Raw genomic sequence first — 17,391 nt, 5'->3', positions numbered from 1 at the left:
TAATTCTGTTTTTAATATATAACACACTATCGAGTATTCCCCAAAGCAATTAACAAACGAACTAACAGCAAAATTATACAAAACAGATTAAATAAACCCACAGTGTTAACTTTAGACAATTTTAATTATGCATTTAAAAAGCACTAGCAGACAATAGAGAAATGACAATGGCAAAATTATTATTATTATTATTATTAATACTACTACTACTACTACTACTACTACTACTAATAATAATAATAATAATAATAATAATTTCAAATCCTAATAAAAACAATTTTGGTCCATAGCACTATGTGCTTTGATCGTCTAATAATAATAATAATAATAATAATAATAATGTACAGTGTTTTTGTGGCTTAGAGATTCATGGGGAACACCCTCTCCCAAGCCCCAAGGAGGATAAACAGAACAGGCCCTCCCCTCTCCATGCCACAGAAGATAAGATCGATGGTTTTTTCTTTGCAAAATCTGCTATGCCGCACACATCGTTTTAACACTACCCCATCTTTCTTGCGTCTGCCATTCCCAGCTAAGCACTCCGGCGCGCCGTGACTCTGATGAGTCTCAGCTTGTAACGTCACACCTATTTAAGTTCATCGCCACGTCAGGAGGGACCCCTTGAACTTCACATGCGTGCCTCTGCCCCCCCAGCCCCTGTTGCTGCCTGGCCAGCCTCCCGTGCTACCGGCATAGCTGATCTAATACCTGTCATCAGGTGTGCTTTATTGCCGTCGTCGCCGTCAGACGCCCACGTAGCTTGGGCTTCCCCACACATGCACGCGGCCTTTTGCAGCTATTAGCTTCACACTTTGGAAGTCAAGGGTCACTTTGCCAACACAATCACTCCTGCTCTTTTGCACCAGAACAAACCTGCTTTCTCCAACAACCTGGACCCTGCCCACGGTAGCTTAATCATTACTGTGACCTGTTTATCTAGCGTCCATCCAGCCAATCATTAATCGGTGTTTATTTTCTTATGACCTCTGCAAATGCTTACCAGGTTTTTGCTCTATAAATGTCAACAGTGTGCTGAGGGGTTTGCTGACCTCCTGTAAGCTATGGGCCGTGGTCATGACCTATGAAATCTGTATTTGTTCTGATTAAATCGCAGCTTTGTCCTGGGCTCAGCAGAAGCCGTAGAACCACAACACATGGAAGAACCTCTTTTTGTGTTTTTGTTGTGTGATATCTTGGCAATCAGGACGTACAATGTTTTATACCAGCCTAATCCTACAGTCTCTGCTCCTGTTGTTTATAAAGTAAGCCAATTATACTGCTCTTAATTTCTCCCACATTTATGCACCTATGGATACGTCTTTCTCTCATCCAGCATCACCTGGCTCCCAGATGATGGTGAAGCACCCAGACAGAACACAGAACCTTAACAGGGAAGCTCCCTATCAAGAGCTGAGAGGGAGCAAAATGTGGACTGGCTGTGGTTCCCTGAGGACCGGATTGGGAAACACTGGTATGACCTTCTCTCTGTGTGTCGCTTGCAGAGTATTGAAAATGAGAGGTTGTATTGCTAACAGGTGCACAATACAGTAGCAGGTCTTTTACTGCATTACAAATGTGTAACATCAAATGTAACTACAAGCGTAATTATAGGTTGTCCATATGATCGCCTTTCAGGAGCCTCCCCCCCCCCCCGCAGTGGTGTCAGCCCAGGTCCTATTGGCTGCCTCTCCAAGGCGACTTTCCTTCCAAGATATCTGTAATAAATTAGCTCTGATTATGTTGATTAAAAAAAAAAAAACGCAATCAAAAGTCATTCCTGTCACCAGTTACAAGGCAGGCTCATTTTTAGGGAACTGGGGCATTATGGGTGCATTTGAAACAGTGAACTGCCTAAGCCGGTTTATTCATGAAAAATGTAATGAAAAAAATCATTGTACGCATTTTCAGTATTTTAGATATTATTCAGTGTGATTAATAAAATTTAAAAACTATCTGCAGAGCAAACTGAGTACGCCGGCAGGCAGACGTGTGAGGATCACTGGTTTAAGGAAACAGATCGGTGGCCCAATGACTGCTGTGTTCGTGAGTCGATTTGCAGGGCGCCGCTGCTACCTTAGCATGAATCACGCTGCCAGAAAGTCAACGTCAGAATGAGGCTGCTCTCCTGCAGCCAACGGCTCCCTCTTCTGTGCTAGACTACTGATAGAGAAGTATTGGCTCAAGCTGATATTCTGGATTTGTGTTTCTTTCTTACCACTGCCGCAAAAAAATCTACTAAAAGCATAGTATCTCTCTTTATTTCTGTTTGAAGAACACAACTTGTCTTTGATGGGCCACTGAAGCACATTTTTCCTCCAGCTTCCTAGTTGTTGATGTTGGGGGATGGGGGCATCCTTGGGATGGAGAGTCAGCTGACCATTGCTAGTGAGCTGATTACTTCCACCTGTCCTTCTGATCTGCATTAATTGCCGAGTCCTGCTTTCTTCCTGGGAAAATCCACAGCCCTGGCCGCCCCACCAGCCTGCCCCACATTGCCAGGAAAGCCCTGCCTTGCTGAGGGGATTCTTTCAGTTTTCTTTCAGTGTTTACATCACCCATGCCATCCATCTTGTCCCAACATAGCGTCGCTTCCCCCGACCTCATTTCCTGCCCAGCTCTGTGTCACATGGCTCCGGTTCTCCAAGACTGTAAGGTGCGGTCATGTAACACAATCCAGGTGTCACCATGCCTGGTTCTGGCAGTGCCCTCGACCGGACACAGTGCTGTGTGACGCCGCTAGTGTGCAATAGGAATCTAGGCCATGTCCTTTTACCGCATTTTAGCCGGAACGTTCCCTCGCTTGTTGATGGCTTAGCGCAGGCCCTGTGGTGGCACGTTTGAGTAATGGCTTCCTTCTTGCTACCAGACCGTGTAGGTTAGGTTTGCAAAGTGTTCCGGACAGCGGTGACCGATGGGATTTTAAAAAAAATAATGTTTGGCAGATGGAACTCATTCATTTGATGCGAAATGATCCGTGTTCATATGCAGATAACAATTTACCATGAGTATGACGCTCTCTGCTTTGTTCGTAGGTTTTTGTGTTGCTGCGTTATGGTATTTTGTTCTCCACCTGTTTATTTCTGTCCTTGAGAGAGAGAGAGAGAGAGAGAGAGAGAGAGAGAGAGAACAAGGGTCTGTTTTCAAGGACAATTTTCCCATCCCTTCGGTTCCCACCACAGTTTACACGCAAGGATAACTCCAATGCCATTGATTTCCTAATGATTTCACAATGGGAAGTTATCATTCCCCCACAAGCATATCTGCCCAGGTTGCGGTAATTCCATGTTATCAGCGGTGTGCCTTGTTAATGCAAACACCGAGGTCTGTTTGAGTGGAAAAGACCCAGAAACAATGGCACTTTTGTTCACCTGTCCCGCCACTTTAGTGACCCGGGACGCAGAGGGGACCTGAGACGGACCGCGTTTTCGACAGCTCTTCATGTATAGGGCAGGCTTCTGATTGGACGGGAGGACGGGGTCTTCCTCTGGTATTCCACTGCTTGCTAGCTGAAACAGCAGCTTTGTGTGACGAACAATAGCTTCTGGTCTGACGTCACATTCTTCAGATTTTTCTAATTGTGTCAGTATCCGCTTCTGTATGGCAAACGTTGCGCTTTAGGCAGAGCTGAAGTGTTATCTGGGACTCCATCAATCCGCCAATCCTACGATTACCTTTTCTTAAATTTCCCCTTTGACTGGCAGCAAACATTATCTAGTGATGAGGGTCTCGACACGGACCTGCTGAAAATCAGACATCAGGAGACGCAAACCGCTGTCAGAGGGAAACATATCACAGGAAATTAAAGAAATATATTTTTCATATTTTAAAAGCTATTTTGTTACACCGAGGTCCTGCATGGAGGCTAAGCTATGGCTTTTAACTGTAATCCAAATTTCATGTGGATTTCTTCCCATGAAGCCTGAGCTGACCAGTAAAATAATCTACACAGGAATTTCATGGGAAGGAAATAATGAGAATCACACATGTTGAGACTGAGGTTGAGACCGATGCTCATTTTTGGTAGTGATTGGATTGACATGATGTAGCAAAAGTAAATAAACAAGACAAAATGGATGATGATGAGGATTGTTAAAGCTGAAAATTATGCAGGAGGCCTGTGAGAGTATCAGAATGGCATGGTGGCTAACCTTACAGTGACACTGGATCTCAGAGCTCGTTTCCATGATGCTAAGGGATCAACACAGATTAGCGGCAGATTAGGAATAGCTGCTACAGTTAAAGCCTGCATTGAAACAAACTGTGTTTCACGGCTTTTACCATCGAGGTTTCTGGGCTACTGTGCCATGAGCGAGATGTGGTCAGATAACGGCTGTTTCTCCAAACAGAGGTCAGACTGCTTCTGTGGTCTCCTTCTTGCTCGCCGATGCCAGCCATCTCGTAACAAGCTTCTCTGCAGATAGCTGTGTGATGTGATATCATACCGAACGGAGATTCCAGTTCCTGTGGGGAACGTTGGATGTCCATGATGTCACTTGCAGAAATAATGATTATTTTTGATATATGTATTTCACGTATATCAGTTCATGTTTTTCCCACATGTCATCTAATACTGTCTCCTACAACTGTAGGCATTATGTGTATGTGCACATAAGAGCACAGGACACAAACACACGCACCCACACACACATACACAGACACACTGTGTTTCTATATTTTTAAGCCCAAATCACGAAAATGAAAAAAAAAAAACAAATGAAAAATGATGGCATCTGTGCTCACAACACTCGCAGAGACACGACTTATGCGCTTGTCACCCTCGCTCTGCTCTGGGTGGAGACCAGCCTTCAGGGAAAGGAAGATCAGCGAGTTTGACTTTCCTGATAGTCTGTAGAGGCTGCGTGCACAGACGAGCAGGAACAGTGACGGTATTAAGCTAATCCTGTCACCGCTTCATTAATGTCACACATTTTCGGGGTTGTCGAGACATCTTGATACTTTCCTCACTGAGCTTGTGCCTCAAAACACAAGTGGGGAAAGGAAACGTGTAGAATGTCTAGAGAAGTGTTGACAGAAAATGCTGAAAGCTTTTGAAAAAGGGGCGGAGCTAGGAAGGTTTGGGAACAAAGCCTGGAGCTTTACCCGGGAATGTGAACTCTGACCCCCCTGGGGGGTGGTGGGGGGGGGGGGGGGCAAATGGCCAAAGACGGAAATTCATTCCATACCTCAAAATAAATCTAGTCCAAAACCACCAAGCTGCTGTATGCTGAACCCTGGTTTGCTAATTACAAGTAAAACAATCATAATCGAGGTAAGCTTTGTAACCTGGAGGACAAAGGCTCTGATTCTGTTGTAATTACAGAATCAATTTTCTGTATTTCTGATAATGATGTAACTTGAGAACTATGTTGTTGTAACGTTTTTCTTTTTTTTTTTTCCCTGCAAAGAGTTCATAGTTATTAGACACATAAAAAACTTAATGGCTTTTTAATGTTGCTCCTCGTGGTAAACAGAAGGGTAGACTGACCACACAAAGCTTCTCCTGCGTATTTTCTTGCTTAACATTAAACTTATGTGACTTGATGCATTTCGCTCCGTCCTTTACGAGCCTCGGAAACACTTCACCACCTTTCATTTGCAGAGGACATACTTTGTGTTATTACACAGACACGTCGGTTGGTTGTCTGGTCTTTTGTACAGACAGTCGGCCTTTATTTGCCGCAGTATTTAAATAGGGGACCTTTTCCATGATTTTCTCTCCCGTCCACCCCCCCCTATCCCTTGTGAGAGCTACAAAGGGCGGTTCTGTGTCTGTTCTCAGCCTGCTGGGAGAGTGAAGGCCTGCCCTGCCCATTAACACCCAGCTCAGCGTGCTCCGTTCCAGCGCTGAGAGCTAATTACCAACATGGGGCTGGCCAGCACCCCTCCGCAGAAAACACAGGCACAGGGCGAGAGGGGCCCCGAGAGGGATTAGGGCTGGACCCAAGGCGCCGGATGAATACATGGGCACGGTAAACGGCTGACATGCTAAACCATTTCAAACGGCCCCTCTTTGTCCTTATTATGAGTGTCGAAGGAAGATGTGAAGAGTTTGTGTGTGAGTGTGTGCGTGTGAGTGTATGTGCATGTGTGTGTGTGCATGCGTGTGTTCATCTGTGTGTGCGCTTTCTCCTAGCATTGTTTCATAAAAGGCTTTTGCACGTTGAGGAAAATGATTATACAAATCAGTCATTAGCCTATATGTCAAAAAATCCATTTAGCAAGAACTGAATTGCTTGTTAATATATTTGATGTAGTAATTTATGTAAACAGCACTGAAATAATAAATATATAAATTAAATAATTTTTAAATATAAAACAATTATGCAAACTGTAACATATTCAGTTACCACAGAGGTAAAAATATTTCTACATAAATAATAATTCAAGTTAATCAAGATTAAATGAAGTATGTAAACTCAGGGCTGCTCTAAGCTACTCTCCTGTGCAGCCATGTTTGAAACATGAACACACGCATGATTTGAGCATAAATGTGACATCGCCAGATCCTGGGGCCCTGGACCTGCCCCTCCCTCATCTTACTGCAAAGACCCCACAGTTTGAACCATGGTGGGACCCCATCGGTGACACAATCTGCAGTTAAAGATCTACACCAGAGCTCTGAGGGACAAGTGTGAACGCTTCCAAAGAACTGGACTTAAAGAGTTCCTTTGTTAAAAATACAAGCGCCCTGCATTTGGGTTCCCAGTGCAGATCTGCTGGAAGCCCCTTGAAAACCGGTTCAAAGAGTGCAAAATCCCAAGGCTGACATTCACAGCACCAGGATGCATTTTATTTCGTCAAGCAGCGTAAAATGCGATAAAAGGCCATTTTAAAATCCCATTGACACATTTTAAACACGTTAACTTTTATGTCATAAACTTCAAACCGTCTGATTTCAAGAGTGCGAACAAACACAAATATCGCGTTTTGTTGCGATCAACCGTCAAAATGCTGCCGATACAGTAATTAGAGTGATCCACAGCAGGCCAGCAAGCCTCATATCAAAACCCTCATCTCTATATTAAGAGCAATTCTCCTGCCTTCATCGCATTGAAATGCAATAAGTCGCCGTCTGTCCGTAGCGATTTAGGTTCATGCGGGTCTGAAAACAGGGCTGCAGAGGTTTGCTGCAGAGGTTTGCTGCAGAGGTTTGCTGCAGAGTTGTGCCATAATGACGGCTCTCAGGCATAATTTAGCAAATCAAGGAGAGGGGTTAGGAAAATACGGCCGCAGCTCGGAGACCAAACGGACCTCAACACGCCTCATCAGCCACGAATTAGAGCCTTTGATTGTAGGTTAACTGCATGCTATTGCTGCAAGAAAAACAGTGACATGTGCAGCCGGGTAACTCTTGGTGAACCTGCGGTGGAATTTAAGAGCGGCAGGAAGACGTGAAAGCGTTACCCAGGGATCCACGGGACGGGCTTGGAAAATACAGGAAGATGCATCTCTGTTTAAGCCGTTTCTTTGAGTTTTTTAATAATACTAATTCATGCAGCAGTCATAGTTATTAAACTGTTCCCAGAAATGACTGTGTAACCGTCATATATCTGGATCGAATTTGCATGTTTTTGGCAAGTGACTGGTTACATCTTTCAGCCAATGGGGCGGCTGATCTGAACTGGCACGCCGGCATACCAACTTTGCCTTTAGAGGGGCTACATTTCACATTCCTGTTATATGGCCCTGAGCCTGGCTAACAGTTGAGTTGGCCGCCTAAATATATCTTCCCAGAATGCTTAGCTTTTGTGAGGTCATGAGGAAGGGGGTGGTCCTAGCATTTGATGGCCTCTAACATGAGGTTATTTTTGCTATTCCTAAAATGACCTGTTGCTGCCTTTGAGCAGGATATTTGCGCTATTCCTGCATGGCCTCCGCCCAGGACAGAGCTGACTGTGCGCCACTCCACCATCTAATGACGTCTGATTTATGGATTCACTGTATAGTCCTGTGTAAACAAGATTTAAGTGTGTGTGACTCAAAGCTCTTTTCACACCAGAGCAAAATTTCCAGCAGAATATGGCAACTAGGTTAACTGGATACAAGTGGAACAAAGTACAGTAATTCAGGGGCTCTTTTTGTGCACCATACCCACTGGGTCCGGGGTGATGTCATCAGATTCAGCAGTTGTGTGATTGCCCACCATGAACACGTCGTCACAGACATGGGACTGAAGACTGTGCTCATTCGTCTGGTATCTACAGTGAGCTATATTTGGGGGGAATCATATATTTATCTATCTATCTATTTTTAAAATATAAATAAAAACAGACAGGACATTATTAAATAGGCACTTGCAGTGTCCATGTGCTGATCTTCTGATGGTTTCAGCACTTTGTGGCTCTCAGAAAGCAAAGTCCTCCTGGTGTCCGTTTCAACAGGTGGACTACGCTAATTGAGTCCTATGACAGTGGGGGGCGGGGGGATGGTGTGAGCAGCCAGCACTCGTCTTTACTGAGGGGCCGAGGGGGCATGGGAGGAGGGGGTCTGAGTAATGAGTGAAGATTCTCGCCACTTCTTTGTAGGTCTCTTTCACACTCTCAGATTAAAGTGGACTCTAATGACTTGCACAGAACTTGCTCTGCCTTTTGTATGGGACTTTCCTCCTAGATAGTGACAGAACACACTTATGTACATGCATATATATATATATATATATATATATATATATATACACACACACACACACACCACACACAACACATGATTACCTTAACCAATACCCAACTCCAACTTTAACCATAAGTAACCAAACAAAATATGAGACTTTTGTCATTTTTAGGTTTTTGATTGCATTCACAGATCTTTGTGAGGACCTGAGAAATGGTCAAACACAGGTTTTGATAGCATTGTGGTGGACATTTGGTCCCCACAATGTAATATAAACATAATCCACACCAACGCACACACACGCACACACACACACACACACACACACAATGGAAAAGGTCCCCTATTTAAATGCTGCAGCAACCATGGTACCTTGTGGCACAAAGAATGCTTATCTTGGGTATAGACAGAGAGATGTTTTGGATAACATTGTCTGAATAATAATAATAATAATAATAATAATAATAATAATAATTATTATTATTATTATTATTAGTAGTAGTAGTAGTAGTAGTAGTACAGAGTACACTTAAGTAGGGGCCCTCGTGCGACGGGTACTAATGGTGGGAGTATGCGTCAGCAATGCGAGTCCTCCAGGGATAGCGGTGCTGTGTGCTGTGCCGTCCCTGCCCACGGTCACCCCCACATGATGACAGGCCACTGGGGGCCAGGTGCCAAGCTTTCAGACACTGCTGCAAGTGATCCAGGCCAGAGGGGTTGGGGGGGAGGGGGCGTCCTGGGGAGAGAAAGCTTCAGCACCATTAATATAACATTTATCGCTAATTCAGCGGGTAAACAACAATAAGCGGCACATTGTCATATTTATTTCAGTTTAACAGCAGATCCCTGTGCTGCAGTTAATGCGATAGTCTCGCAGGGGTCAGCAGGCACAATACATGCGACACCGAGCGCTGTGAGAGCTGTGTTTTTTTTCTAAACTTTCATCCCCTGGGGTGCCTCTCTAGTCCAGCTAATCAATGAAATTACTGTGACTAATTAGATAAATGGAAACTCATTTTGAGAAGCAATTCAGCTGAAAGACATAAAAGGGATGCAGACGTAAATATGTGGGTGCAGGGAAAATGAGCCCCATGGTGACGATTCTACCTGACGCAACAGTTTCGAGGGAAAACGATTCTGAGCGTAACAGAAACAAACGACGTGTGATAACAGACAGTAGCATTAACAAAGTGGGATCAAAATTAAAACTGGCTAAAAAGTCTTTGTATAGAAATGAGAGTTTTTTTTGTATTTAAAGCAGTCTGCAGTTAACAGGGGTCCCCCGGGGATGTTTAGGTTCTCGATTCGCTTACGGGCAGAAAATGGACGAAAACAGCAAGGGGGGCTGTGCTGGCACATCGATTGTAAAACCCACATAGAGGTGCTGATTTATGTCCTGGAAATAACCGTTTCTACGCTGGGTAACAGGGAACAGGTGTGTATTTACAAACACATTGGGAATCTGAAGAAGTGATTCCGGGTGTTTATGATGTTGACTGTCCCCTTTGATGACTGCAACATTTTTATTGAGTAGGACTTTGAAAAGCACTTTATTCGTGGCAAGATGACACGGTGAGAACACAGTGGGTTATGAGTTCCTAGCCTGTGCAGTGGAGCAGCATGGCAGCACAGGGGTTAATATTCTGCACACATGCTGCTTTTAGAACAGGTGGTGCAAAGCACAGAGTCGCCGCCCGCATTCCTGTTTTTCTATACTGAGGTATTGCAGTGTGTAGGTTTGTAGCCCGCCTACCATGATGACTGACAGATCGACAGACCAATGGCGGTGCTGCACATGAAGACCGCTGTTAGGCCATGGCTTTCAGACAGCAAAACCACGAGGTAATGCTCAGGTGGCTGATGGGAAGGCGCTACCTCGGAAAGCCTCCTCCTTACTGATCCTGAGCTGGATGGTCAGCATGGACACCGATTAAGAGGACACAGGGCTGCTCTGATCCTTCGAAAGTCGGGCCACATTGTGTTTAGCCACCTGGGGGGTTTCTGCACTCTCTATCACAGGGATCTGAATGGGAAGAACTATGCCCCCCCAATTCAGTCAGATGGGGTTGATTCAGATAAAAATGTCCTGAGCACGAATTAAATATTATAATTGCTGGGAAACACTTCTAATTGAAAGTAAAATATATTTTACTCTAACATGCTTTGAAGTTCGAGGCACTCCTGGTTTGTATTTTAAGATATATCCTATATAATATATGTAGGATATATATATATATACTCACCTAAAGAATTATTAGGAACACCTGTTCAATTTCTCATTAATGCAATTATCTAATCAACAAATCACATGGCAGTTGCTTCAATGCATTTAGGGGTGTGGTCCTGGTCAAGACAATCTCCTGAACTCCAAACTGAATGTCAGAATGGGAAAGAAAGGTGATTTAAGCAATTCTGAGTGTGGCATGGTTGTTGGTGCCAGACGGGCCGGTCTGAGTATTTCACAGTCTGCTCAGTTACTGGGATTTTCACGCACAACCATTTCTAGGGTTTACAAAGAATGGTGTGCAAAGGGAAAAACATCCAGTATGCGGCAGTCCTGTGGGCGAAAATGCCTTGTTGATGCTAGAGGTCAGAGGAGAATGGGCCGACTGATTCAAGCTGATAGAAGAGCAACTTTGACTGAAATAACCACTCGTTACAACCGAGGTATGCAGCAAAGCATTTGTGAAGCCACAACACGCACAACCTTGAGGCGGATGGGCTACAACAGCAGAAGACCCCACCGGGTACCACTCATCTCCACTACAAATAGGAAAAATAGGCTACAATTTGCACGAGCTCACCAAAATTGGACAGTTGAAGACTGGAAAAATGTTGCCTGGTCTGATGAGTCTCGATTTCTGTTGAGACATTCAAATGGTAGAGTCAGAATTTGGCGTAAACAGAATGAGAACATGGATCCATCATGCCTTGTTACCACTGTGCAGGCTGGTGGTGGTGGTGTAATGGTGTGGGGGATGTTTTCTTGACACACTTTAGGCCCCTTAGTGCCAATCGGGCATCGTTTAAATGCCACGGCCTACCTGAGCATTGTTTCTGACCATGTCCATCCCTTTATGACCACCATGTACCCATCCTCTGATGGCTACTTCCAGCAGGATAATGCACCATGTCACAAAGCTCAAATCATTTCAAATTGGTTTCTTGAACATGACAATTAGTTCACTGTACTAAAATGGCCCCCACAGTCACCAGATCTCAACCCAATAGAGCATCTTTGGGATGTGGTGGAACGGGAGTACCAGTGCCATATATTCTAATAAGGCTAATTGCTATTTTCTTATCTATTGACTGACTATACTGATAGCAGTGACAATTCACCACCAAGCAACGTCATTTTCTCTATTTCTAATAAACCACAATAATATGAGAGAACATTGTTAATTTTTTGATATGAGTGGCCACCCTCGAGAATGTCAGACACCATTACGTCTGCGGCTGAGATCCTGACGTGTGACTAATTAATTTAACCAATGGCAGCGCACCGGGGCAGGGCCGCGTGATGCTGTTTGGGTTTGGTGGTGGGGGAAAGAGCCCTCCTGAGTGGCTGTGGAGATGAGACACCCCCGTGGTGAGCTTCACATGGGGGCATGGGGCGGCACTCGTACTGATTTAGGACAAGCATGGTTGTCTGGGGGTAGCTGGCGTTCCAGTCCCAAAATGTCATCAGGAATGCGGATTTCAATTAGTTAATTTAAAAGTGGAAATAGGTGCAGTACAGGCTTTGATCTCTTCATCTGGGCCAAAATAGACAGCAGATGGATTGTGTAAGAACAATGCGCTCTGTAAATGGGATGAATGCAGTCATATTTGCAACAGGACACCCCATACAGTCCAGCAACAGAAACATTTGGCAGCCATGCCTGGTTAAAAATAGGGGAGTCAGGACAAATGTCAAAGGTGGCTCTTGCGGCAGACGCCCAACAGAAGCCGGGTATGAATAGTTTTGACAGGCTATAAACGTGCGAGTCCCGAGAAGCTGGCCTCCCTCTGCCACTCGCGGACACTCGGAGGAACTTTCCACGGGAGAAAACAGATGACCTTTCCGTCCCGGCAAGTGCAACTTACACGGCCGCCTTTGTTATTGGGCATTAATGGATTCATAGTTTTTAAATGTCAAAAAGTGGAAATTTAATTAATTTCCGTTTCAGTCGCCGGCAATCGTCGCATTAAATAGTTTATCAGACCTCCAACCATCACCGAAAAAATTCAAGAAATGTCAATGAAGAAGCGGAATTAAAAAAAAAAAAAGAAACATAATTTGTTTGGAATTTCATTTAGTTGGTAGAATTACCCAGAGCCCAGAGTGGCTCTATAGCAGAGGGGCTCATCGCAGCCCTATAGCCCAGGGCGTGATTTGATTATGTCATTAGCTGACCGTGTCTGCAAGTTCCACTGTGGCCAAACATAATTGGCATCATTCTGCTGGGGGGCGGGGCCGTCCGGGGGCCTCAGTCTGCCAGCCGTTCTTGGCTTGATGTGATGAACAGGAACTAAAGGAATCTCTAAGTGTGGTAGCTTGGGCAAATAAATCTAATTATCCTTGGTTAAAGGCTTTGGACGACACTTAAGTTTACAGGGTTGTTTCATTGTCTCCCTTCCCTCCCTACTGAACGCCACCATGAATTAATTAACTTCCTTCCCGGGTCCTGATAACGACCCCCCAACCTAAACATGCGGTTACTTTCGGATATTGGAAATGGGCATGTAGAAAAACAAGCAGTTTTAGCCCAACCGGATAGATAGAATTTCAAATGTGCATTTTTTTTTCTTTATTCGATCATAAGGTCCCTCTTATTTATACATTATTTTATTTATTTCCCTGATGTGCAGATGTCAGCCCTGAACACGCCGACATTAACCCATCATGGCCGGGATTATTACCCTGACAGTGAGTGGCCAGGGGCGACCGAACACCAGCCACGGTTCGCTAGAAATCTCTGCGGTCCTTAGCGCGGCTGGCAAACACAGGCACACGATTCAATCAATAAAGTCAAGTGTAGCCTTGGAGTGCTACTGCAAGCTGCCCAGAAGCGAGCGGTTAAGAGAGGGGGGGCTGGAGGCTTTTACTCCATTCTGACTTTTAATATCAAGCCATTTGTGGTGGCTGGTCGGGGTGAGCCTTGGGCTGGCTGCCAGCGCTATCCAAACGGAGCTCGTTTGCGTGTCAGAGTGCAGTGAATAACCACACTGGTAATGAGAAAGTCCGTCTGGGGCTGAGGACGGACAGGAATCCTGAGTGATGTCACACGGTCCAGGTTTACACTCGGTAAACGTTGGTCCAGCGTACTTCGGTACTGGTATCAGTATTAGTGCGGCTGCCAATCATTTATCATCCCGTGTCCCTCACATGGCGTCTGCGTGGACCGCGGCTTACGGTTTATGGGAAAGCAGCGCCGTTTTTCTAAACGATTAACTTGATCCCATTTTTTATTAAACCAAGCATAAAATAAAGGATATCGATGCCAGCCATTCTTTAATATATTCTTGGGAGTGACAGGTCAGTGAAGCTAGTCTTTTCTGCCCCTCGTACATAAAAGGGTCTCGTAATGGTCGTTTGAATTCCGTCTGCTTTATACAATGTGTCAGTCTCCCTGTCTGTCTGCAGAGAAAATTCACCTAAGTAAAATGCATTTAAGTATCAGATACATTTAACCGGCCAAAAGAAACAGTAACACTACAGGTCGTACAGCTTAACTGAGTGATAGTTACAGCGTAACTATTTTTAAAGCCAAATAACACGACTGATGTGTTTTAATACCAAATAAAATCGGAAAACCAGAAAACATTACCACAGAGATACATATTTTTCTGCTCCAGGTCTCAGTGCATGTGATTGGCCAGACAGCTCAGTCTCTCATCTACACGCCTGTTTCCTGTCCGCTGCCTTTGAGCAGCCTTCGAGGCTACATGCAGATCCCCTTAGAGTCTCTGCTGCACCAGCACCCCCGACATCTCCGCACACAAGGTCGGCCGCGCTGAACTGCAGCTCCGCTCGCGTTTGAAGCATCGATCCCTCATTAGGGCATAAATGAGACGTCCAACGTGCACACAACACGACAATAAAGAGCGAGGGCTGACTCGCGGCATTCATTTCCTGTGGGGATCCTGCTTTTACGGTCATCCCCAGTCCTGCACCATTTTTAAAGGGCCCTTTAAGACCATGAGGCTGCTCAGACCTGCTCTTTGGTGTGCCCCTTTAAAAGCCCCCCCCCCCCCTCGTTTCATTTTACCTTACACCTTCTAGGGTATGAGTGAATCAGCGAGTCACTTAACTCTCATCTTGGTTTATTTTCCCGCAGATGTGATTTTTTGCCTCGGGCTGCAGACGGTTAATTATTTTGAGCTTTTACTGGCCATCCAGTATGACCATATGTGCTACCCCCCCCTCCCAAACTCAACCCAAACGTACACATGCACCCCATGCGCCGGACCGTAAAGGTAACGGCGACTCCCAGATTTACGAGGCCGGAATACAGGCCTGAGCCATTTGGGTTTTATTATTTTATTTACTTTTTCCCGGCCCACAAAGTGGTTCTGAGTGCCTGTTTTATGTATTCAGCTGCCTGCACCCCTACTAGCATGTGGAGGCGCTTAAATGAAGCATCCAGCCGGAGCACAGCTGCCACAGCACCGGATCGATGGCGGGCAGGTCGGCGTCCGTGCGCGGGGGCCGTGGGCCTCGGCAGGTGGGGCGGCGCTGGCGGCTCTGAGCTCCTCCATCTCCGGAGAGCCGCTTCCCCTCCGACGGCCTGCCGAGGAACCTGGCGGAGTGGCTCTGTTCGGGAGAAGATCGCTGCTGTGTAAACAATCGACTCCCTGGCTCCCAGCACATCTGGGAGCTCTTACAGCGAAACAGCAGCTGGGGCCCAGAGTGGACGGTGATTAGCCGCTAAAGAAAACAGTGCGGCAGCAGTGAACAGGCCAGTGTCACCGCATAGTGTCTCCGCCAGTGAATAAGACGGCATGATCTGCCAAATAGGAAACAACCCCGGCTTCTGCGAGTGCATGTGAGCAGGACGAAGGGCCGCTTAGCGTGTGCCGCTAACGACAACTGGGGGGAATCGATCACCAGTCAAGCGGCATCCTACAGCGCAAAACTCAACAAAACATGAATCCTCAATTGCCGACAAACTTTGAAAATGGGAAAAATTATCGCTTTGGACGAGCTAAATTCATGTATTTGTCACTGGTTCTTTGGGAGGTAGCGGCTAATCATTTGTTTTCATTTTTTCCCAGATGCCTTTAATGTTTCGTTAAAGGGATGCTGAGGCTTCATCAGGTCTAGTGCTCCGGTTCCTCCTCTCCGATCGAAACGCTGTTTGAGGGACACCAAGCAGCGGGGCTCAGTTACTCCGCAGCTGCTGACGTTACTGAAATGCTACCGTGAAAAACAGCGGCGGCTATTTCTGTCTGTTATCGTGCTTTTCAGGAAGCCGTGATCTTCCATCGCATCTTTTGCGTTGACTTCTCTTGAAAAGGAGTCCAAGCTATCAGCATTTTTTGCGACATGTAATGTTTGGATGATGGAAATAAATGGCAGCTTGCAAAGCGGCCTGGTCCAGTTTTACACCCCCGCCTCGCCCCGCCCCCTCCACACACCTAATTTGGATCCATTTAACTTTTAAGAGAAGAAATGCAATCATGTTTGCCAAGCTTCCCTAGTTTGGCTGAACTGCTCCTCACCATCCTTTGCTGTCTTCATGTAGGCGTCCAATGGGCTTTATGATCTGAGCTCAAAACATGAACGGTAATAGCAGTAAACTATCCACCATACCTTTAAGATCCTACATACGTGTTTAATATTGATCCTATTCTGGGTGTCCTCACCTTTTACCCTGTTTCCTGATACAGGCTGAGCCCGTACTGGCTAAGTGGTTAAGGAAGATGGATGGATGGATGGCTGCACCAGATGCAGGTGCAGGATTTCCAGGAATTTGGGGATTTATTCGGTTTCAGGTCCCCTGATTTGTGGTCGCAGGTGAAATGCTCAGCTGCACAGTAAGGAGGAAGATCCCATTTCAGAGTCTGTCTTATCAGATCGAAGTTTTTTTATTTTTTTTTTCTTAAATAAATAAAGGTTTTATTTTAAACATCCAATCCTGCTGGGGGACCAGCTGCCTGCCCCGGTATTGGAACTGACTCACAAAAGCCCCAAGACGTAAAATGCAAACGGTGGATTTTACCAGATTCAGGTCTGTCAACATTTAGGAAACTATTTTTCATGCAGAGAGAAGCATTAACAGTTGTAACAGTGATGAATTACCTATTCCATGCTATTCGAGCAGCTAATTACGTGTGTTCAGAAAAGCAGAATTTTCTTTAGTGCAGCCCTGTTCATTTAGAGGACAGAATTAGACCTGCAGAAAGGCAGAGTCCCCCTCACAGGCCAGGAAGATCTCTGGCTTTTGCTTATATCTTTGTGGGGACTCTCCATTAATTTCTATGGGAATAACACTAATCCCAGCATGGTAAGCCATACCCAGCCCTAACCTTAACCATAAGTGACCAAACAAAACACAATACTTTTGGCATTTTTAGTTTTTTGGTTTCAGTCACCGATTTTTATAAAATTGAGATTATTCTTGTGGGGACCGAAATAAAAATGCCCACCACAATGTCAGAGTAACAGGCCTTTATCTCATTGTTATAATAACAAAAACGCAAATGCAAACGCACGCACACATATATACACACACGTCGGGTAAACATATCTTTATGGGGACCGCTCATTCATTTCTATGGCAAAAAATGCTAACG

General features: G+C 45.2%; 1 long non-coding RNA gene across 2 annotated transcripts in view; it reads left to right on the top strand.

The window, feature by feature from the left end:
* Positions 1–16,336, top strand: part of LOC111844991 (uncharacterized) — a 30,878-nt gene extending 14,542 nt beyond the window's left edge. For both annotated transcript variants that reach the window (XR_011993744.1, XR_011993743.1), the window contains 2 exons: positions 1,334–1,471; positions 15,871–16,336. This is a non-coding gene — a long non-coding RNA (uncharacterized lncRNA). The remainder of the gene's footprint in view (positions 1–1,333; positions 1,472–15,870) is intronic.
* Positions 16,337–17,391: the final 1,055 nt, after the last annotated feature.

Source organism: Paramormyrops kingsleyae, chromosome 11 (genome assembly GCF_048594095.1).
Source record: "Paramormyrops kingsleyae isolate MSU_618 chromosome 11, PKINGS_0.4, whole genome shotgun sequence".
In the NCBI taxonomy this organism is placed as follows: Eukaryota; Metazoa; Chordata; class Actinopteri; order Osteoglossiformes; family Mormyridae; genus Paramormyrops; species Paramormyrops kingsleyae.
The sequence above is the reverse complement of the archived record's forward strand: the minus strand, read 5'-3'. Positions and strand labels throughout refer to the sequence as shown.